General features: G+C 41.6%; 1 protein-coding gene and 1 long non-coding RNA gene across 6 annotated transcripts in view; one reads left to right on the top strand and one right to left on the bottom strand.

The window, feature by feature from the left end:
- The window catches only part of MGAT5 (alpha-1,6-mannosylglycoprotein 6-beta-N-acetylglucosaminyltransferase), a 135,903-nt gene extending 131,146 nt beyond the window's left edge, over positions 1-4,757 (bottom strand). For 3 of the 5 annotated variants that reach the window (XM_074873710.1, XM_074873711.1, XM_074873709.1), the window contains exon 1: positions 4,565-4,756. The gene's annotated coding sequence lies outside the window, so the exon portion shown is untranslated. Of the gene's footprint in view, positions 1-3,525; positions 3,743-4,564 lie in introns of those variants that run through there. The other 2 variants (XM_074873713.1, XM_074873712.1) reach the window with 2 other exon arrangements.
- Positions 4,758-4,925: 168 nt separating this feature from the next.
- On the top strand, positions 4,926-23,909 carry LOC141945475 (uncharacterized). The gene is made up of 3 exons (XR_012629526.1): positions 4,926-5,005; positions 21,042-21,181; positions 21,883-23,909. It is a non-coding gene; the product is annotated as an uncharacterized LOC141945475 (long non-coding RNA).
- Positions 23,910-24,517: the final 608 nt, after the last annotated feature.

Genomic DNA, 24,517 nt, shown 5'->3' with positions numbered 1-24,517 from the left:
TTGCAACCAACGAAAATCCCTTTGTCTAAAACACAAGGCGGCCAACAGAGGTGGTTGATAGCTTTCAAAGATTACAGACTTTTATCAGGATATAAAAATCAGTAAGACAAACGTCAGTAGGTTAGACTAATAATCAAGGTTAAACAGTTTGGAATGCCTGTGGGATGTATGAAGAAATACAGTTAGCTAACAGGAGTAAGAGGACCTTGTGAGACTCAAATGGCCAGGATCACAGGATTCTTAACTCATACAAACCATAAATAATAAATCAAATGAAACACAGCATTGACTTAAGCTTTCCTCATGAAAAGGACTTTGCTACTTAGAATACTCTAAAAGGAAATCCCCGTCTCCCAAACTAATTTCCTCTTCTCTGTTCTTTCACTACAGTGTCTCCCTAGAATGCAAGATGCCAGAGACATATAAAAATGCCATAATTTTAGCAGAAGTTCCTCAAAGGAGCTACATCCTGGCCTGAGTGTATGCATACACCTTGGGCTTGAAGGATTCACCTGACTAAAGCAGATAAGACTGCTCCTTGGTGGAAGCCAAGAACAAAACTCCACAAATTAATCTCAAGAGAGCTGAACTATTCCAGCTCAAATAGAAGAATAAGGCTATCCACCCTGATAAAAGTTTGCATTGTCACAAAAAGCCACTGCCTCACAACTGGGAGGCTGTGCCAGCACTTGTGTTACCAATTCTCCACCATTATGGTGGCTCCTCCTCAAAGCCATCCAATTAAGAGAGCCTACGTCAATATCCAAAACCCCTCACTGAACTAACATAAGTTTGTATAAAATTCTAGTCACCTTCTCTTTGTAGCCATGAATTACAGTACGTGAGTTATCAACTCACATGAACAAACAAGAAATAGTCAAAAAAAGATAGGGTCAGAAGTGATAGAAATCAAGCCATTACCAGACCATGATCCAAATGAGACTTACTACTCACAGAAGTTATACTTTGTTATCTTACAGGTCTGGGCTCTTCAAGAAAGGAAAGCAAAACAAATAATGAAGCCTTTACAATTTCAATAATGTGTGCCAATAACAGGATGCTAAAAGAAGAAAACAAGAGGGGTTTGAATGTACATGCATACACACAGAAGCAAATACAAAATTCCACTTTTTCTTCTGATGTATGCAAGACAAAAGATTTTTTAGGTGTTGAGGTATTTTTGTTTGTTTAAGTGCATGTGTGTATATGGTACATGAAATGCAGAGATGCATAAATACTAACTCAGCAAAAGTAGAGAGGAATAAAGGATGACCTTATTCCACTGCAATCAGTTAAGAATTTTTTGAAATTGAAGATGCAGTAATAGCAAAACTGCTTGATTCCTGAAAGAGTTTCCACTCATCAGATTCCCAGCTGATTAGCACTGTGCAGCATGTTCATTTCCTTCAGCAGATGCTTCCGATGTTTGTTACCAAGAGCTGCTGCTGGAATACTGCTCTGGTTCCAAACCAGGCTAAGCAAAAGAGTTCTGCAGACACGTTAGTAATAATGCGACATAAATGAAAATACTATCAGAATCTGGCTTTTTTGATATTCATCATATTGTATTTCTTTCCACCATACCATCTATTTAAGAGACTAAGCATAGACTAAGTCAATCTATTGGCATATAACCATAAAGTAGTGTTTGCCACCAAATCTCCCTTATCACTGCTGCTCTTCCTATCAATAAAACTGAACTAATTCTCCCATTCTCTCATCAGACACTAAGACAGCCTTCTTTAGATCTCCATCTGCTCAAAACATGAGCACTGCATTCACATAAGACTTCAAAATACCTACCACATCACTAATCATCAAGTTACTATGTCAGTGAAGGGCAGTTAATGCCAACTACTAAAGTTCTATTAAAATTTTAGAGCCAAGATGGGGAAGAAAACTGCATACTAACCTGTTTTATTAAACAGAAGCAAAAGCAGAGTGAACTTGTTAGATGACAGCAGTATACAATGCCAAAAACAACCTTGCAAACAAATTTTTAAAAAATTATTTCAAACTTGAAGGGAAATGATTAGTGCTAATAAAATTCTATTATCTCAAGCATAGAAGTTAATGGTATAAAGCTCGCCTTTGTTTTATTTGACAAGGAAAAGGAAGGGAATCTAGTTGGAGCAAGATGACTTAAAATTGGACAGCAATTGTCTTTATTCTAAGACATTTTAGGAATTCAGAACACTTCATTATTTTGCCAGATTCTATTTCATGAAGCAAATTAAGAATTTTAGATTATTTGCACCCTGTGTTGCTGGCCGCTTCCTAAGTTTTAGGCAGTTTAGTTTTGGAAGCTTAAATGACCTGATCTTCTTATACACAGTATTCAGTCACTTTGTCTTTCAGCATCTTTTCAGTCCAGGCTGTATAAGCTGCCTCCCTCCTGGACAGCAAGATGGATTTATCACCCAGAAAAGAAGCAGCATATGTTCTTATTTAATCCTTACTCTGTTTGTACAAAATAAATCCATATTCTATATAAGAGCAACAGAAAACAGTCTGCATACATTAAATTATGAAGAACAGACATTCCTTTTGCTAAACATACTGCTCCATGGGCCATTTTAAGAGTAAACTATTGTCTACATCATTTCTTACAGGTAAAGAGCAGGAAGCAGTAGTGAAAGTTAGCTTTATGTAATAAAACCACCAGAAAAAAAGGTGACTTTTTTTCCTACTATTAGGCTTGGTACAGCCACCAATAATTATGTGAACTGTGGGTGCTGCAGTAAGCAGAGATTCTCATGAAGAACAGTCAGAGTCATTACACAGAGATGAAGAAGAAAAAAGGTAAATCATACATTCAGACTAAATTGGACTCGGTGTCCCCAGGCAAAATGGTTTCAATAATAAATAACAAGAACTAACTGGTTCCTCCTTTTCTGAATGCTTTTCAGTTTTTTATGAAGTAACAAAAGTATTTTGAAAGAACTGAGATCACCTCATTGATTTGGAAGTAAAGACATACCCCTAGCCTGCAAACAACTTCAAACGCTGTCCTCCTGAGGACAAAGATTAACAGATACAGTACCATACATTCCCTCCACCCTACTTATATTTTCTACACACAAGGCTGTTTGCTGAGATAAAGCGCTTGCACTGCACTAAGTCAAAATTCATTCCTGTATTTAGGATTATGAGTCATGCTGTTGAAAAAGCTATCATACTATTTCATGGGGACAAGGTGACAGAGCTTTTTAAACAAATAAGACTGTATACTAGAATAACATAAATCTCAAGAGTGAGCCTTCATTTAAAGAACATTCATCAAGAGAGACTGATGTATCAAGACCTAATGCAAGAATTCAGAATTAATTCTCCCAAGTTTACTGACCACAATGCCAGAAACAGAAACATGCAATCAAAAGATGAGATTGATACTATAAGGTATCTGGAAAAGGTGGAACCTACACTCCCTGTGTTAACAGTGAGGAAAGCCTCTACCAAGATTTAGTTCCTCAAAACTGAGTGACATTTATTTTCCCCTTAAATGTATTAAAAAAGTAAGTTTACCTTAAATAGTTGCTAAGACTCAAGGGAGAGAATAAAACAGAACCCCAAAATTCTTGTTTAATGTTGGTCCACACGCCCATACAATCACATCAGGTCAGCCACTGCTTTGCACAGAATGATAAATCCCTACGATCAAATCACAAGACGATGTTGATGTGCAAGAAACGCCGAACCCGACAAATGACGAGCACTGTTATTTCCAATCTAAAGCTCAATGCACCTCTGGCAAAAAAAAAGTAGCAGACATGGCAGACCACGGCACAGTTGGCACAGAGATGACAGTTTTCAGGAACCTTTTTCTCAAATCCGCTTCCTAGAGGCTTACAAAGTCTGAAGAGGAAACAAAACCAGCATCGGGTGGAACCCGATCGGATCGTAAGGCGGAGATTTCCACAGACTTTCGCCTGAGATCACCCTCCCATCCACAGCGAAGCCTGCCACCCGCGCTTCGCTAAAGCCTCCGCCAGCGCTGCTCCGTCCCTCAGCGCCGGGCGCGCCCGCCCGTCCTCCCGGGCACACGGCGGGCGGCCACCGCCGGGCTCCCCGGGGCCGCCCCCCGCCTCCGGAGACACCTCCCGGGCCCCGGCCCCGCTCGGGGGGCGGCAGCCACCGCCCGCGGAGGCTCTCCCCGCCGCGCCGGCCGCGGAAGGTCGTTACGCAAGGTGACGGGGGCGGCCGGGCCGCCGCAAGGACGGGCCCCGCCGCACCGAGGAGGCGGCTGCCCCGGCGATATCCCCCCCCGCCCCGTTCCGCACCCACCGCCGGCCCCACCTCGTAGCGCCCCGCGGCCCCCGGGCAAGCGGCTCCCCCGCGCCGGGCCGGCCCCCGGAGGGGAGGATGTTGCCCGGAGAAGGGGTGGGGGGAGCGGCCCCTTCCCCGCACAGCTGCAGCGGGTGGGGGGGGGCTGAGGAGACCGCTCTCCCTCACGGCCTGAGGGGGCAACGGCAGCGCCCCCCTCACGCGCGCACACACACACACACAGAGCGGGGCTGGGCGCGGCCCCAGCCCCCCACCACCCCCAACCCCGGCGCCGCCTCACCTCCTCCGGCGCCGCCTGTGCGCAGCCCCCCGCGCCGGGAGCAGCGCATCGCCCATGGCCCTCGGCGGAGGCCGGCGCGGGCTGAGGGGCGGCCGCCGCGCCCGCCGTGGGGGCCGGGCCACCTGGAGGCGGGCGGGCGCCAGGGAGCGTCTGCAAACTGCTGGCCGCGAACGAGCGAGGGAGGGAGCGAGGCACGGCACGGCACGGCCGGCGGCCGCGCGGGTGGGGACGAGCGCGCGCAAACGGCCCGCCCGGCCGGAAGCGTCTGTGACAGGCCGAGGCGAGAGCGAGGGAGCGTCTGCAAAGTGCCCGCCCGGCGGCGGGGCGCGGCGCCCTCAAGGGGCGGGAGGCAGCGCTGAGGGGGTGAGCGGCCGCGGGTGCGAGGAGAAGCGGCCGTAAGCGGGCAGGGCCGCCGGCGCGCAGCCGCCGCCGCACGCCGGGGTGAGTGTGCGGGGTGGGGGGGGGCTCCGCTGGGCAACGCCCATGAGCCCGCTGGGGAGGCGACGCCTTGGCCGCCCCTCAGCCTGGCGCTCCTGAGGGGCGGCCTTGTCTCCCGCCCCCGGCCCGACCTCGAGCAGGCCCTTTTCCCCTCACACCTGCCTGCGGCGGAGCGGCGGGCCGCGCTCAGGCCTAGCGGAGGCCGCTGAGGGGCCGGCGGGGAGGAACGGCCCTGGAAACCGGCGCTGCCGCCTCACGGTGCTGGGCAGTCTGTCAGCCAGAACTCAGGAAAGCAGGGACAGGTAGACATGGCTGGAAGAGCGCTGGCCCACCGTGCGCCCCGAAGCAGCTTCCCAAGAGCCCTCTTCTGCCTTCCCCGCGCTCCTCCACCAAACCCTTCACTGCCCCGACAAATACATAAGGTTAGACACGGATCTTGTCTTTGGTAGCAGTTGCGGTTTTGGCTGTGCTAGGTGGACTCATTACATCAGCTAACATTTTTCTAAGCGTTAGACACACACAGGTATTTGTGCCAGGAGTTGTAGCGTATTCATCTACTTCTTAGGTAGTCTTTACAACGCACTGCACAAGCTACTAGAGCTTCAGTGTTTGGGAGCCATTAGAGCAAAGGAAGATAATGTACTTTTGTAAAGAGAAGATGACTCTGTTTTGTAGTGGCGAGACAGTCTGTAGCACAGCTTCTGGAGAACGGTGTGTTTTCCCAAGCCGGCATGTACAGATTTAGAGGTAGTTAATAGAAGATGGGTGACATCTGGTGGCCGATCCTGCGCCCTGGTATCGATAGAGGCTTCTTTCATAAGGGGTAGATCAAGATAAAAGTAAAAAAAGATGTTTCTGCTTAGCTGTACAACTTAATATAAATTAAAGGAAGAATAAGTATAGCTTGTAATAAGCTGCAGAACTGAAATCAATATCAGTTACAGTATTCTTCACATGCCATGAATCACGAGAAGATGGTTATGTTGAAAGAACGCAGAGGGAGCCCAGCCATCATTTAATGCACAAAGGCTCAACTTTATTAGTACTCACACTGCTTTTATATCCACAATAATTAGTTCATACATATTGCAAAAAGCAAGCTCCTTATAGGTTGCTAAGGTTAGATACATTGGTTGCTAAGGTTAAATACCAATCTCTCCCCTTATGATTTCTACAAGGCCTTCTACATAGTCCTGCTTCTGTTCTTTGTTCTTCTTTGATACTTTTCGGTATTCTCCCATCACGTCGCCGTTGTCAGCAGTTCCTCGGTGCTGTGCCCTTTCTCACGTAGCCAGTTGTTAGCAAACTGCTCCACATCTCCCCCGTTTTCTTTTTGCACTTGTGCTAAAAATATTGCAGAGGCAGTCTTCTGCAGGGCCCTTTGCAGAAGACTGACAATACATGGCAACATCAAAAGCACAACCACAATTACCAAGATCATGACCCCTATAGACTTGATCAGAGATATTAACCATCCTGAAAGCCCCCATTCTTTTAACCAGCTTTCAATCCCTAATCCATCTACTTGTTTCAAGCTGTGCAGACCTTCCTGCAATTTCTTAATCTTTGCATGGACTGAAGAATAATTGTCTGTCAGGTTCATGCAACACATTCCTTCAAATTCCTCACATCCATGTCCTTGCGCTAAAAGCAAAAAATCAATAGCTGCTCTGTTCTGTAAAGTAGCATGTCTAACACTATCAACATCAGTTAAAAGACCACTTAAAGCTAAAGAAGTAGCATTAGTCTGTTTGCTAAGCCAACATCCCAACTTTGTTAGTTTTTTCAATGCAGAGTCACCCAGACATTCTGTTTGGGTTGTGAAACCATCCAGCCTTCAGCTTGATATATTGTCCAAAACAGGCCAATCACGCTGGATAGGATCTTAATGAAGGTTGCCATCTGTGGAGACACAAATAAATTCCTAATCCTGATTAATCAATTGTTCTTTGTACTTCCATCTTTTATTGCTACATAACGCCTTTTCATCTGTCCCCACCTACGGGGAGCAATCTGTATCCACGTAGGAATAGCACTATGTATGAAACACTCAGTCTGTAAACATGCAGATTTTGATTCTTGCACTAGCCGCTGTTCGTGATGCTGTAGCCACCAAACAGCCGCTGACAAAAATAATGACTCCTGATTTTCCCACAGATATAGACACTCTTGAGCTGGCTGTCCTGTTAACCTTGCAAGTGCACTCAGTGGATTATCATGAATCCATGCATTACGACAATTAATGCACCTTGACCCAAAATATAGCTGTGTTTGATGTATCCAATACCTTTTCTCACACCCCCCACAGAATAGTTTTACCCAGGCCTTATGGTCTTGACTCTGGCAGCTTAAGCAAGCGTGACTAACCCTTGTCACACTAACATTTAACCATTCAATAATTCCCCAAACATCTGGCAGCGTTGCCCAGTAAAGTGAATGTCCGAGTAGACTCTCAATCCGCGCTAGAACCGGCTGAATCTTCAGTCGCTGTCGATGAGCTTGTCTCTCCTCTGGCGTCATTGGGAGGTGCGGCAGGTTTCGCCCATCTCGCTGGAACCCATACGGTGCCTGTTGGTGTAGAAACACAAAGATATCCCCTTCCCCATATTACTACTTTAGCTGGTCCTTTCCACAATCCATCTTTTGGATCCTTATAATTTACCCATATCTCTTTCCTTCCCTCACTTACTTTTGCCTTCTCATAATGTAACATAGCTGGTGGTTGTTCTGCGTCTCCAAATATACACAAGTGATTCATTACAAATAATGTTTTTGCTAATCTTTCCTGTACATCCTGTATTTCCTGATATTTTGCTACATAACGTTTCAAGGTACCATTTGCTCTCTCAACTATGGCCTGTCCTGTGGGAGAATGCGGTATCCCTGTTACATGCTTCACTCCCCACTTGTTTAAAAATCTCTGCACTCGACTTCCGACATATGCTGGTCCATTGTCTGTCTTTATAGTATTCGGGACTCCCATTATTGCAAAACAACATGTTAAGTGTCTGATTACCTGTATGGCCTTTTCTCCACTCTGCGCAGAGGCCCATATATATTTGCTATAAGTATCTATAGTAACATGTACATATTTAAGTCTACCAAAACTTTGTATGTGAGTCACATCCATTTGCCATACTTCATTAGATTTCGTCCCTCTAGGATTAACTCCTATTCCAATACCAACCCCTTTATTGTGAAAACTACAAACAGGGCATGTTTTTACTATGGCCGTTGCTTCCGCCATTGTGATGCCAAACTGTGTTTTTAGCCCTTTTGCATTCTGGTGGAATATGTCATGTGCTTCTTTTGCCAATTTGTCTTTCGGCATAGGAACATGTATAACAGTGGATACCAATTTGTCCGCTCGAGCATTACCTTCCCCAAGTCCTATATCCCATTTATGACTCCTAACATGAATTACAGCATACGGTTGTTCCCTTATTTTTATGGCCCTCTGTAATTGTAAGAACAACTCATAGAGACGCTTATTTTGTACTTCCCTGACTTCTGCATCTTCTATCCTTGCTACTATTCCCGCTACATACATAGAATCAGTTACAATATTCAATGGTTCATTAAACTTAACCATCGCCCAAACTACTGCCAACAGTTCCAAAGTTTGTAGTGTGTCTTGTGCTGTGGCTTTTAATATCTCGTGTTTCCATGTATTATCTTCCTGCCACGTTATAGCTGCTGTCTGAGATTTCTTTCCTGCATCTGTATAAACTGTGATGGCATTCGGAATCGGCGCCTGTTGTCTTTTTGGCTGTTCAATCCAATGTAATTGTCCCAACCATCTCAAAGGTTCCATAGATAATTGATCAGTTGACAACATCATTGGCCCATTTAACATGGCTTCCTGCAATGCTGTGCTATTTGCCAGGTACCACTGCATGGTTTCCTTCTGCATTGGACAGTATATGAATTGAGGTTCTCTTCCACTTATTTGAATAACTCGCACACGACCTTTCTTTACTAAATTTGCTAATGCCTCAATTTTTTGAAGTAGAGATTTTGATTGTTGTAGATTTTGATTGTTGTAATGCTGGCGTGATCCATTCTAGCACCCATGTCTCCCCCGTTTTCTTTTTAGACTGCGTAATAGCTCCGAGCAAATGCTGTGAACCCATCCACACAAGTATGTCCAGGGGGAGCTCAGCGTCTCTCCGACGCACTTGTCCAGAAGTAATACGATCCATAATCTGTTGTAGCACTCGCTTCTGATCTGCTGATAAAGACACTACCTGTGCAGGATCATTTCCTTTTAACAGTGGTCTTAATTGTTGTAAAAGCTCGTTTGGGATGCCCACTATAGGTTTTAGCCATTGTAAATTTCCTAATAGCTTTTGAGCATCATGCAGTGTTGAGATTTCAGGATTAATTATCAATTTTTGTGGTGCTACTATTTGTTTCATCAAAGACAATCCTAAATATTTCCATGGAGCTGTTTTTTGTATCTTTTCTGGTGCAATTACCAATCTTTGCTTTGCAAGGGTGTTTACAATTTCTTTTATCTGTGCTTCTGTAAATGGTTCTTTCTGTGCAAATAATATATCATCCATATAGTGATAAATTATAACATCAGTCCATTTTTGACGTAATGGCTGTAAGGCTGCATCTACAAAAATCTGACATAAAGTTGGACTATTTCTCATTCCTTGCGGTAAAACTGTCCATTCAAACCGTTGATCTGGCCCTTCTCTATTTATTGCCGGTAAAGTGAAAGCAAATCGGCGCATGTCCTTTTCATGAAGCGGAATCGTAAAGAAACAATCTTTTAAGTCCACAATCAATATAGGCCATTCATAAGGTAACATAGCTGGATTCGGCATATCTGGTTGTAAAGCCCCCATTGGTTCCATTTGTTTGTTTACTTCTCTAAGGTCATGCAAAAGTCGATATTTGCCTGATTTCTTTTTTATGACAAATATCGGAGTATTCCAAGGACTAGTAGATAATCTTAAATGTCTTTGCTGATATTGTTCTTGTACTAGCAAGTGTGCTTGCTCAAGACTTTCCCTTTTTAGTGGCCACTGCTTTACCCATATTGGATCATCAGATGTCCAAGTTATAGGGATCGGGAAAGTCCAAGCAATGGCCATTAGAATAAATGGTGATCATTTGTCAAAACTATTCCCATTTGTGCTAACACATCTCTTCCAATTAAGCAATTTACCCCTGGAGGTAATTGCACTACAGCAAGCACCGCTGTGACTGTTTGTCCTTCAATTGTTAATTGTAGGGGCGGCGTTCGATTAGCTAAAGTTAAACCACCCACGCCAGTGATGGTTGTGGTATGCTCTTGTAACGGCCAGCCTTGTGGCCAAGAAGAAGGCGACAGTATGCTGGAATCTGCGCCTGTGTCTAACAACCCTTCCACAGTTATTGCGTTACCTTGAAATGACAGGTGAACAGTCTTCCTAGGTCTCGTACTCAGATTCAGTGTTAGCAGGGTCAGGCTTCCTGTGGATCCGAAGCCTTTGTTTCCACGACTCTCCTCAGTTATTGGTCGTATTGTTTGAGTCACTTGTGGCAGAGGCACCAGCTGTGCAATCCGTTGTCCCTGTGCAATCTTTACTGGTGGATTCAGTGTATATGCCATAATATAGATTTCACCTTCATAATCTGCATCAATAACTCCCGGTAAAACAAATAGTCCACATTGTGATGCCGATGATCTTCCTAATAATAAAGCTCCCATGGCTCTCCCATTAATAATGATAGGTCCTCGTACATTCGTAGATATTGTTTGAGGATTATTTGTTAACAGAATAACATCTACTGCTGCTGCCAGGTCCAACCCGAGACTTCCCCGGGTGGCGGGTTGAAGGACTGCGCTGCGGCTGCAATTTTGGTCGTTGCGCGGCGGCCGGCGAACGCGCTCCGTGTGGAGTTTCCCGACCGTCTGTGGCAAGCCACCTCATTATGGGAGTTAGATCGGCAAGTTTGACACCATACATTTCTGGCTGTACAACTCTTTCGTACATGCCCTGGAGCTCCGCATCGGTAACACCGCAGCTGCCCCTTTTTAGGTGTTTGCACTTTAACTGCTGTTGCTGCTGAAGTCTGGAGAGGCGCAAGGGCTGCCATAACCTGACTTTGAGTAGCCTGAGCCTGTTCTTTCATTCCTTCCCCTAATTTCTTTATTGCCTCTACAAGAAAAGCCTGAGGTCCAGTAGGTATCGAGGACGCTTTTTCAAGTGCCTCCTCTATAGTCCAATGTGCCCTTAATGTATTCAATAAACTCTTTGTAGCAGGATTGCCATTTTGTGAAATACACTGTTTTAAGAGAGCACCCTGCATGTAGAGAGGTACTCTTGCTCTTTCAATTGCATTTACCAACTTATCTACAAAACTGCCCAAAGTCTCTTCTCTCCCTTGCTTAATTCCCATATACATTGGAACTCCGCCTGGCTCTTTCACTTGCTCTATGGCTTCTCTCACTAACCTCATTGCCTCTCTCACTTTATCCGGACCGAGCAGTGCTTGAGCTTCTACTCTAGCATAAGGTCCTAACCCCATTAATTCATCCATTGTAACCCCTTGTAATGGATCTCCTGCTTGCCGCTGTACCGCTATCGATTCTAACACTCTCGCTTGCCAATGCGCATTAAACAACAACCACTGACTAGGAGAGAAAATTAACTTTGCTATACCCCGACAATCTGCAGGCAAAAGAAGTTGAGTGCTCCAGAGATAATCTAACATTTGACGAGTCGGTTCACCAGTAACACCATAAGAACTCACTGTAGAGCGCAATTGTGATAAAAGCTTCCAATCTAATGCCGTAACAGTAGCATTTAGTCCACCAGCTGGGTTCGGCTGAAACTGAACTGGAAAAGCCATTGCTGTCGCCATCTGAGTCATCTCCTCATCCCCTTTTTCTAACCCCTCTCGTGCCAATGCATTCCAAGCCCGACACCTTTCTTTAGCGATCTCTATCCCCAGCCCATCTTCTGAGCCAGGAGTAGAATTCTCGCTTTCCGGCGTCACAGTCTGGCTGGACGCGTCAGGGCTACTCAGGGCAGAAGCGAGGGGAGCGGTAGGGAGAACTCGTTCTGAGCTTTCCTGTCCCGTCTCTTCGGAACGTAAAGGTGGTAAAACAAGCTCACGAAACGCAGGCGGTAATGGCCACTTAGTTTCCTCCTCCCCATATCTGGTGTTTTTCTCTTTTGCCGCAATTGCGCTCTGTGCAGCTCTTTTTTCAGCCCGATACCTGAGCAATTCATTATGAACCACCCTCCATAACTTTCCCAACTTTTTTGCTGTCTTATCATCATTCAATGTTAATTCCCATAATTTATCTCCAAATTTTCGCCATTCCGATAACTCATGAACTGTATGTGGATTAATAAAACAACCTTGCTCTACCCCATAAGCTAAAAGCCCCTGAAGATCCTTTTTTACATCTATTCCCTCAACCCGGCGTTGTGCCAGCCAGGATGCAAATAAATCATATGCTGCTTGCCTGTCCATACCTTAATTTTTCCGTTGCAGCCTTTCCAGGTTTCGGCAGCACGTATCAGCAGGGCTCACCTCTTGTGACACCCTGGGCGCGGGCCTTTTTAGTCGCCTTTCGCCGTCCTCGCTGCTTAAGGACCTGAACAACCTTCTCTGGTCTTTATCCTTCGTGGTGCCTTATACGTCCTTTGGCACGTATCACGTCGCGGTCACCATTTGTTGAAAGAACGCAGAGGGAGCCCAGCCATCATTTAATGCACAAAGGCTCAACTTTATTAGTACTCACACTGCTTTTATATCCACAATAATTAGTTCATACATATTGCAAAAAGCAAGCTCCTTATAGGTTGCTAAGGTTAGATACATTGGTTGCTAAGGTTAAATACCAATCTCTCCCCTTATGATTTCTACAAGGCCTTCTACATAGTCCTGCTTCTGTTCTTTGTTCTTCTTTGATACTTTTCGGTATTCTCCCATCACGTCGCCGTTGTCAGCAGTTCCTCGGTGCTGTGCCCTTTCTCACGTAGCCAGTTGTTAGCAAACTGCTCCACATGGTTACTCAAAAAAACACCCCAAAACAAAATCAAGTAAATGGGTATGGTTTTGGTGACGATTCAAAACAAATCTATGCTAGCGTTCAGCACTATTCATATTGGGTTTCTCCACGCAGGACGGAAAATTGTGATGTGGACAATGCATGCTGAAGGACACTTGTTTGTACCCTCAAGCATCTGCAATAATGCTGTGCAATTTGGAGTTTCACTTTTCACCCAGCATTATGCTGTGTTCCCGGTTGGAAGCTCTCGCTGGCATTAAATGAGAGGTTAGGGATTTGAAAATTTTACTGGGCGTTGAATGATCAAAGCCTTGAACCTCTTTCTGTGTAAGATGGGTAACTTTTAAAAAGATCTGCTATCATTCGTGGAACAGGATCTTGTCACAGGTGAAATAATGGTATACAACGCTTTCATTCTCTTCCATTTATTATGCTTTTAATTTAGGAAGCTCATATGAAGGAGCTGATTTAACATTGCAATCATTTTTGAGTTTGATATGTTCTGGTATAGAAATATATCGGAAAATAACAACAGTGCTCTCCTAGCAGAGCTCTTACTGAAGGAACAGCAGATCTTATGAGCTAACAGTTTTCAAGCTGCAGCATACCAACCAGATCCTCCATTCAGGAATAGGAAGTTATACTACGTATTTTACAGTATGTATGTCAGACATAGCTAAATGAAAAAATATGGCAGAGGTGAGCGAACTGTGCATTGATTAAGGAAGTGAAAACTGCATAGGAGAGGGAGCTCTCCGCTCAAGGAGCGTTCCCTGAGGAGAGGTTGGGTTCTTGGAGCATAGGGATCAAGAGACTGAAAGAAGAGGGTACATAAACCCCTGCAGCATTAAAGTATTCAAAGGATTTAAGAGCAGCCTGGCACTTACATGTTTATTCCTCATTTTAGTGAGTAACAAGCAGGCCACCAATTATTCAAATGTAGCTATCTCAGGCCTGTCCCACAATCAGCATGAAGCTCACACAGTTAAAGCATCGCCCATCTGCATGCTCATTCTGTGCCCATGGGAAGAGAGTGTGGAGGCCCCAAGTGAGGCTGATTAGGACCATTAAGGCCTGGTAATGCAATTGGGGCCATGATGCTGGCATCTCACCTTGTCTGTTTGCTCCTTCCAGCTCCAGGACTCTGCTTACTGACCCCATCACCCTTGGGTAGTGCTGCGCTGCAATGTCGGGTGCCTCCCAAGGGCACCCTATCTGCTCAAGGATCTGCCAGGAAGCATACTTCCCAGAGTAGTCACACTCCACCATGTGACACCATGTGTGCTTCCAGAGTGTCACCACACGTGTAGCTGCCCTACATGCAAACAAACACATCCTGTGAGCCAGCAGTGTTCAGTGATTAAAGGAGATAAGTTGGTAGGTCTGTTGCATGTGTGAAAACACCTAAACATTCTATAAGGCTAGGACTGAGGATCTTGGCTATACCTGTGTTAATGGAGAACTTGGGTTACTCTGAGGTCTGTCTGATTAATGAGGAAAAGAATTCTATTCCGGTAGAGACATTCAATATATCGCCTACTGATACTGTTTTCCTGCTTGATTTTTTTGTCCAAAAGTGGTGGGTACAGCCCCACCCTGAGTGGATAACAAAACTCCCTCGTGATTGTGTGCCAGTCACAGCTTTGGATTAGTAGAGAACTCGGGCAGACTAGGTTAAGAAGTCACATCTATACTCACTGCTGCTGCTTCCTGTAAACTCCACGTAAAAGGACAGAAGTAATCCTTAGAAGACATTGGATGCAGTGGGACTGTTTCTGGAATGTTTATGTTGTGGCATCAATTCTTTTGCACTTCTCTCTACTGAGTTTTGGAGAATTCTCTTTAGGGACCAGCAGTGGATAATAACCTAAAATGTAAATGCACAGAAGTCACCAGTGCTAACTGCAGAATTGCTTAATGTAGTGTACTTGTTGAATTTTCCATCTCTGTTGTTCAAAGAATAAACTACTGTAACATGGAGAGCATGTCTAGAACATAGAAGATTCTGTGATTATTCACAGGCAATACCTGCGTAAACCTTTCTTTAGGGAGGTATGTGTAAACTGTGTTTCCTTTTGGCTTGTAACACTGTATTAACAAAATTACAGCACACATAAAAGTTAGTTTGCCTTCCCTAATAGTAAAATCTGTTATTATGAAATGTATATTATTAGAGAATATAGATACAGAAAATATTTTTAATATAGAAATCTCTTTCTTGTGAGGTGGACTACATCCAGCATTCCTGCCTTTGTTCCAGTTGCTAGCCCCCTCTTGTCTCCTTCAAAGCCCTGTTGCCTGGTCTCTGCAAGGTCTCCATCCCTCTGTGCAGGGTTTCTTACCTTCTTTTATAAACCCCCCATACAAGCCTCTGAATAAAGGGTTAGTTGTTAGCTTTGCAGATACTAAGTGAGTTCTTTGGTGGTAGGCTGAGTATTGTATTATTAATGTTGAACATGACTTCAATAAAATGAAAAAGGAGAAGAGGAAAAAGAAGAAGGAAAACCTGAAATTTGAACCAGAGATAAGATAAAAAAGACCTTCCTGAAAAGTATCTTTGTCACTTCGTTGCCAAACACAGCAACTGTGTCTTGAGGCTTCCAACATACCCTTTTAAACTATTCTGTTTGATGTCTCCCTCAGCTTTATTGATACAAATGAATTTACTGCAAAATGATAACTGACTCCAACCTCTGTGCTGGAGATCAGAAAACTTAAGTGTTCTTGTTCAAGAATGTATCTTGCTTTTTTTGTTTGATTGCTCTGATTTCTCCGGACCTCATCCATGTTTTTTGAAGTACAGTACAATATAATTATGAAGAGCTGTCATATTCAACCCTAATAATATTTTGATCACAAAGTGAAATCTTGAAGAGTCACCCTCTCCCTCTCTTTTGCTCCTTATTCACAATTCAAAGTTGCTGTAGGATAACTTTGGTTTAACTCTGATTAAATATCAGAAGAGTGGGAAATAGAAAATGTTCCCGTCCTTTCCCCACATTCAGGTAAACCCCCTATTTTTTCACATGAGTAAGAGTTTGCAGTTAGGCTTTAACTGTATCCTTCCCACCAAGTTTTTATGGATATGAAAAAGTCAGATTTTTAAAAGGTATTGTAAACTCTGCCCAGTACCAAAGAGCAAACCTATAAATTATTATTTGACTCTTGCCTTTCAAGGTTTTATTCTGTAGCCTGTTCATAAATGTAGCAACTGGGCCATAAAATTTTCCATCACCAGAAAACATTGATCTATATTCCAGCAGATCTTCCCATTACCACTGACATTGTAAACATAAATTGTACAAACATTTCCATTAACTTTGCACTGAGTTATCAAACAGGAAATAAATCCTTGTTTTTAGGTACCAAACCACACATTTCTAATAGGTATTTAACATGTGCAAGAAGTGTACTAAGGAGCTCCCCATTTGCAGGAAATAATTTGAGATTTCTTTTCAGACATCACAGTGGCGTTTCAGTGCAAAACGGCATGTAATTGTAAAATTTCATTCAATTATTTCATAGGCACAGTATAAATCTGGTAGAGCTGATTCTCCATTGTCTTCTTCCCTTTGTAGTAATTAGTAAGAATGGTCATATTTTACATCCACCTTGCACAGGTTTGAATGACTGCTCAAGGTGCAAGAGATACTCTGTGTTCGCATTTGAATGCAAACTGAAATTGCATCATGAATTATTTTAGAGATTTCACTGGACCTGGGGGAATTAAAGATTTTCCTGAGGAAACAAGTCACTGGCCACTCATGGAGATTTGCCAAAGAGACTGTGCAGCAGATAAATGATTAAGGTATGAAAGGAGAAAGACTAAGAAAGAACAAAGGCAATAAGGACATAGTAGAAAATCTGGATGGGTTATTTGTATTGGTGTTCGCTATTGAGGTAGTCATTTTATAAGTTCCCCCTCCAGTATAATCTTTACAGAGCTGTTGTCTCAAACTGAAGAGTCAATGGAAGAGTTTTTAGGTTGAATCAATAAAATTAGCAGTACCAGGGCCTGATGGTATTTGTCCAAGAGTTTTGAAGGAATTTATGAGATTTCTGAGTGGTTGTCTCTGCTACATTGTCTAATCAGCCTCTTTTCATAATTATCAAACCCACCAATTTCAGAGAGGTCTGTAGTGGTAACTCTGAAAATTGGAAATGGATGGCTTGCTCTGACTTCTGCCTTGATGAATCAACAGGAAATATACTTAGGATATCTATAGATAGCATATGTATAATAGGTTAATATCTATGTGTGATCCTCTTCTATACAGGTAAACAACAAGCTCACAGGTTGGTTTGTTATTTGAAGGAGTTAGTAACCATCTCTCTGATCTGGATAGTAGTCTTTATACAGATATCCATAAACATTTCACAAAATCTTGAGCCAAATGCTTACTGTCATTAAATAAATGACATGCTCATGGGATATGTCATAAGATGCTTAAAAGATAGGAGTAGAAAAAGATAGAAAACAAAAATAGAAATAGGGATATGGGATCATTCGTCGCTGTGGAGGGAGTTTATCTTTGGAATCTCTCAGGACCTTGTTTTGCAACCTTGCTTTTCAGCATATTTGTAAATGGTCTGTAAAGGGAAGGAATATTGAGGTGACAATTGCAGATGATATAAAATTGCTGAGGATAACAAAATCTAAATCTGATTGCAAAATGTTGCAGAAGGATACTGTGATACTACGTGACAGGAAAATAAACCAGCAGATATAATTCAGTGTTGATATTACTTTGCATGATAAATGTGAAATTACATTAAAAAATGAAAAGTGACTGCCTATATAACCAAATGGACTTTTGATATTACTAATCAGGAATGAGACTGTGAAATTACTTTGAAGAGTCTCTGAAAATATCAGCTCAATGTTCAACAGTAATCAAAAAACCAGAATGTTGGGAATTATGAAGAAAGGATTTGTGAACAAAACTTCCCCATGTCTGTATAGATCCATGGTACACTCTGATTTGAATCTGGCAGTTCTCTTTCCCTACTTCAAAAAAGATACAGTAAAGCAATAAAGGGTGATAAGAGTGATCAGAGACTTTGAATTACATCATATGAGAAGAGAGGAAGCTGACTAGGAATTAGAGAACTTGGGAAAGAGGTGATAAAGATTGACTAAAACAAGATTATGAAATCACAGTTCAGCCAAGGATGAACAGGGCAGAATTGTTCAGTGTTTGTCACAGCAAAAAAACCTGTGCACCCAGTGAAATTTTGAATAGTGGATTTTAAACAAATAAAATTAAATACTCATCCAGGGAAAATCTAAGTTAAATTGTAGAATCTGCAGGGTTTTCTGGAGGTCAAAAATATAAATGGATTCAAAAAAGAGTTACATAGTTCAAGGATAAGAGGTTCTTTAGTGGCTGTTAGATAGGTAACAACTTTTAAAAAGCTTCTAAGTCTCCAACTGTTAGGAAGCTGGGAAAATATTCCCTGAGAGGCATCATTCTGTATTTGTCCTGTTTCTTACACTGCTCACCAAAGTGTCTCCTCATGTTCTTTCTTTGAGATACTGAGCAGCTGGTCCTTAGTCTGACTCAGTGGAGCTGTTACTATGTCCTTATTCCTTCCTTTTATTTGCTAACTCATCTGGGGATGTGCTTCTTTTCTAAGTCCACTCCCTCGCCTTAACAGAAATTACCTGAACAGGACATAATGCCTTTCCTTTACGGTGAAATTCAACTTCTTCGAGGTGCAGAATAGCTCCAATGCAGCAAGGCCTAACAACTTGTAGATTCAACTCCTCTTTCTGGCTTTCATAGGTTCCCATGCAGCTCCTGGCATAGTTCGAACAGTGAACTGAAATGACTTCAAAACAACAGTTTTAAGAAATATTCTGAAAATGTTAATCTGCTGTGTCCCAGATGATCTTTATATATATATGTCTTCAAGCCTCTTTACCCCAACATAGCCCCAGTCATTTGCTGCTGTTGTGCTGCATCTCACAGAACTGTGTCTCATGGACAAAATCTGGAAAATCTTTGTAGTGAAAAGTCAAATTCCTAATTTTTAACTAATGCGCACCCTTAGTGTTATAGTGTGGTTGTGGCCAGTGTATCAGAGCAATGAATTTGGAATACAGAGTATCTAGTTGAATCTCTGCTACATTATCACTAGTGTAACAAAGGCCTCCAGGGCAATGACAAAATGAAATAATGAAGTTAATTCTTTTTCAGCCTTAGTTAAATGTATCTGCATTTCTATTGTTATTTGATACCCAAAACAAATACTAGGAGCCAAATAATCCTTATTTTTGAATCTGGTTTTACAGTTTAAACTAGGATATCGATTGTGACTTCAGCATCAGGCCTACTACTTTAAGTGACAAAACATCTAGGAAATACTCTATTTCCTATAAATCTCTAGAACTTTTGACAGACTTCACAATCTGGATAGTACTGTTGTATATACCTGTAATTGTTCTTAAGTGACCCTTAATTGTTCTTTTTTCTTTAAAATATTTTATTAACCTGTTTAATTGAAACTCAGAAGGATATACAGACTCAGAAATGTACCATATCAAGTTTACTCTTCATTAATGCTAAATGCATTATCACACAAAGGTGAAGAAAATACATGTAGGCAATCACTGAAATTGGCATCTCTTCTCTCTCAAGTAGCCAGGTGACATTTCAGTTATGGGAATCGTTAAACCAGGGTGTTAAAACTAGATTTAGTTTACTTTCTGTCTACTTAAAAGAGAGCTGTTGTCACTGTTTTAGCAATTAAAGTTTGAAAGTGGGAGGCATTTGATTTATAGAAGACACTAAACTGGAGACTGCTTTATAAAGCTAAAAAGTACTGATTATAAAACTTCACAAAAAGGAAACTGTTTTCAGCAATTTATGAGCTGTGACAAAACAGTCTCTTGCTTCAACAGCAGGTAAGTGAAGCTTCTGTTATTATTAGAAACAAACCGTGAGATTTAGATCATCAGCTCTGAACACTCTTCTCAGCCCTTCAAATGAAGGAAATTTTATGTAGGGTACTGATTCACTGTAGTGTACCCCATGTCTGAAATCCTGGAATATTTTCCAGCACCAAGAAATTATTTACAGTAGATCTTGTCTGTTATTTATAAGATGGGCAATAAAGACAGGGTTGTTGATGTAGAATTACCACATACGAGAGCTTACCTGTAGGCTTTCTGCTGGTTAAGCGGATCTAGTAGGTCCCCTTTTGTCTGCATTGAAAATCAGAAAGGTTCAGAGTCCTGTGGTCAATTAATTCCAGGCTGATGTGTATTTATATTGTTATTCTGTATTATGAATATGTAAATTTTAAAAAATCAGGTTGGCTAAGCTCTGGACAATACTGAGCATGTGTTTGCATTGTTTGTGAGTGTTGCATTGTAAGTGAATGTTTTAGTGGAATTTTGGTTGCTAAATAATAACTGAATTTTGTAGGTTACCCTCAGTGGTGTCTCCTTAAAAGTGATTTAAAGTATCATCTGGAAAATTTTAATCTGACATGGGTGAGAATCTTTTAGGTGCTTGCAGTTGTCTTGAACTGCTGACATTTTGCAATCTGTAGTCCCACCAAATTTGTACACCAGAGACTATATGTGCAATCTTCCAAGCACTGCAAAAGACTCAGGAATGCTCAACCATCTGGAATGTCAGTGATTCTAAGTCTTCTCATCTTGTTACTGGACACTTCTGAAAATGGAGGGTCTGTGAGTAGGATTCCCATTGCAAAAAGAGAAAAATCACCTTTACTTTTACATTTTTTTGAGTTTGGTGTTTGACTATGCAAAGTTTTGCCCTAAGTCAGTATTCACTTAACGTACTTAGAATTGACAAAATACAATGGAGCTCAATTGACTCTCATAAGAATTGATCAAGTTAAATGTCTTCATTACTTACTAGAAGAATTATCACACTTGTCTGTCCTACCACTGCCTTCCATCTTTTACCTTCTCCTCCCAAATCTCTTGTTATTTTAATGTATTTTTACTCCATGGGGTTGAAGATCTTTTAACAAAGGACTTTTTAGTTTTTTCAGATATACAACAGGCTTTATGGAAGTGGACTACACTGACCGAAACGTATCTTAAACTTACCAGACAGACTGCTTTCTCTGAGATGCTTTCCTTGAACGGGGACATGTTATGCATGACGAAAAAATATTTGAAGGTAAATTCTTATGAGAAAGGAAGAATTCTGTACAAGGTCTCTTAAAATAATGAGCTACATAATGATAAATGCAGCCACTGGGCAGGCACCAAGTCATCTGACCTTATGCATATGCCAACCTACAATACCGGAGCAAAAGACATAGTAGAAGCATTTACATGTGCTATGAGAGAAGTCTTGCACTGGGAAGTCAGAAAGTGTAGGCTTCCAGAAGGGAAAATACTTCCTTTATCAGACAACCCATTTAAATGGAAAGTAGTCTAACTGGAACATGGGAAGGTTTTTCCATATTCAGAAATGTAGTCCTTTTACAACAAAAAAAACCCCAACCTAAACCTCCAAATGTGAAAAATAACAATACATCTTGATCACTTCACCCAAGTCTGCTCTCTGGCAATGTATAGACATTGTGAGACACAGCTGAAAAATCAAAGCTGGATCAGTTATATTTGTTTTCTGTAACTGTAAAATTCAAATTCTTCAGAATCACAAAAGAGAGTGAATTGCATATCTCTTATCAAATAAGAAGTATTAACAGAAAAGGTCTCAGGAAGGAGTATCAATCAACACACATGAATTCAGGGAAGTTTTGATTTAAGTGATGAATACTGACTTCTTCCAAGAACTAGACTTAATATGAAAAAGATTCAAGTTTTCTAAAATTGTTCTTTTCTTTGTCTTTACCCTCTAACTTCATGAAGTAATTTCAAAACCTCAGTTTCCTTCTATGTTCTGTCTTCTGCCATCACTTCTGCTGTTACCAGGATCTACCACCTTTGGAAGAATTTCTGTGTTGTAGATGGCAAATAAGACCAGTCATCAGTGGAAGATTCTACAACGAAGCTTAAGGAAATCCCTTTCTAATGTACTAAGATCCCAGCCTATTCAAGGAGTTGTAAATGTGACAAAAACCAGCTTGAACTGCAGCCAGAAAGGAATTGGAACCAAATGTGGAACATGATGCAATGAACTTACAGCAGCTTGTCCAGTTTAATCAATGTTATTTCTACATGAAAAGTCTGGTAGAAAATGGGCAGATACTTTTTCTTCTGGAATTCAGGTGTTCTGTGGGTTGTCCAAACACTGAAATAAGCCTGTATCCTTTTTTTTTTTCTCCCTTGTTCTTTGCCATTGTTATAAAAAATTTAACAGTCTCAAGCAATATTCAGGAGGACAGTCTCCAAATCCAGTTCTCATGTCACTCCAGTCTTTGACCCCTACCAGTCCCTGTGGATAGGAAGCATTTAGACATACTTGGTTATCCCTGGAGACACATCCCAATGTTAAGCAGATGCAGTCAAGCTTTTGAGTTTTCTAGTACAGCTGAGAGCCTGGAATTTTAATGTATTCCTAATTAGGTCCCTGGCTTCAAATGACTTTCCTCTCTGGTTTCCTTAGACATTCTAGAATATATTTCTCATAGGCAATTGTATCTCCTTAGACATACATGCCTAAAAAGCATGAGATACAAGGAAAGTTTAGGTGGCTTCGTCCGAACATCTGGAACTGCATATTGACCAGTTTTACAGCTGAGATAGATACTATTTCAGCACCAAACTTCTAAGTATCTTTTCTTATTTGTTGCTAGAGAAGGATCGCTGGACAAAACCTTTTAATACAGGCTCCATCAGCCCAGGTTGGAGAGGTGTGACTGAGAGTTTCAGGTTATAACCCACTGACCCTTGGCAGCCTCACATTTGCACATGATGAGGCCCTAGAGGGAATCATTTAGATCTTAGGAAGCTGGAAAATGTGTCTGTCTAGGGGTGGCAATGGATTACCATTAATTTGCTGTGTAATTGCTTTATATATATTTTTAGGTTACCTATGTAGTTTAGGAGAGTAGCGGGTGATTTAGAACATGCCTGCAGTTTAAGTAAATCTGGCTAAATAATATACAAGTTAGTGGTTTGAAGACTTGTTTTTTTAAAGTCATTAGGAGCTAGGGTTATTGACAAGTGACAAAGGCAAATATTCAATCAGGAGAGTTGATGTTTAAAGAAATGTCATCTTTTAACATGTATTACAGAGAGTAGATCAATGAGATATAGGATGCTAGCAGGTAAGAAGGTATTTTTCATACGCTGGCTTATTTACCGTTAGTCATTGCCTAAAAATACGGCAGGTCGAGTTACATTAGTCTGTCAGATCAGGTAGATGAAGTGTTTACTGTAGTAAATCTAATCTTGCTCTTGCCTGCTGAAGCTGGGGTTGAAAAGCAAGGCCAATGCCAATAGTGTAGTAATCACCAGACTCATCCTATCAGCTCACATAGGTGTAACCACAGATAATTGCAGCAGACGTGAAGCAAGGTTCAAACTGCTCTTCCTTCAGACAACCACAGTTCTAGCCCACAGGCTTAGATGCTCTGTCATGCATCGGTGGGTCTTTGACAGTTTTCTGGAGAGCTCTAGTTTGGTCTTTTATTGTAAAGGTGCTTAAAAACAGTCAAGTCCCTTCTGAAAATATACACACAACTTTTAGTTGTCTATTTTATATCAACATTTCTAGATTTTCGTATCACTGAAAATCCCACAAACAACCCTCTCTGGTGAAAACATCCTGTATGAAAACAGCTGCTAAAATAGACGCAAATTTAACAGCAAACTCTGGACAAACTATATTGACTCCTGTAGACTTAGAAGCCTATGGCCATTTCCCTTTTAGATGGCATATTTGTTTTAGAAATACATCTGTACTGCAGATAACCCAATGCACCAATGCACATCATATTCAAAATGTTTATTTTACATTTGGTTGCATGGAAATTAATCATAAATGTACTCATTTATATGTACTTATTAAAAAGCAGAAACCTTTTAATTCTCCTGTTTTGTTACTTACATGCACAGACTTAAAACAGCTATAAATAGAAAAGACCAGTCAGGGCATGTCTATCCTGCTACAAATGTAGAATCTCCTTCTCCCACACAGTGTATTTGCTAATGTTGTTTTATCTGTTTTTAAGAACTGAGCTTGACATACCATATTTAACTGATATTCTGGAACTAACAGCTCTCTTTGCTCTTATCTGATTAACTCCGTTGTTTTCAGTTTCACGTAATTACTTCCAGTTGTTTCCATTTACAGAACTCAGAAAAATTCTTCTCCTGTATTCTTTGACCTTTCAAATGTTTTGAGAAATAACATGTTTTAATATAACATACAAAGCTAATAACATTCAATAGGTTGCTAATTTGTCCCTGATAACATACTTGTTTTTTCTTTCTATTCCATGTTGTCTGGATATTGTTTCTCATTTTTCTACCTCTTTTGCTCTTTTTTCCCACCGATTAAGTTCAAATGCCAGCAGGGATTAATAGCTGACTCCTTTGA

Source organism: Strix uralensis, chromosome 6, assembly GCF_047716275.1.
Source record: "Strix uralensis isolate ZFMK-TIS-50842 chromosome 6, bStrUra1, whole genome shotgun sequence".
NCBI classification, from domain to species: domain Eukaryota; kingdom Metazoa; phylum Chordata; class Aves; order Strigiformes; family Strigidae; genus Strix; species Strix uralensis.
This window is presented reverse-complemented; position numbering and strand designations above follow the sequence as displayed.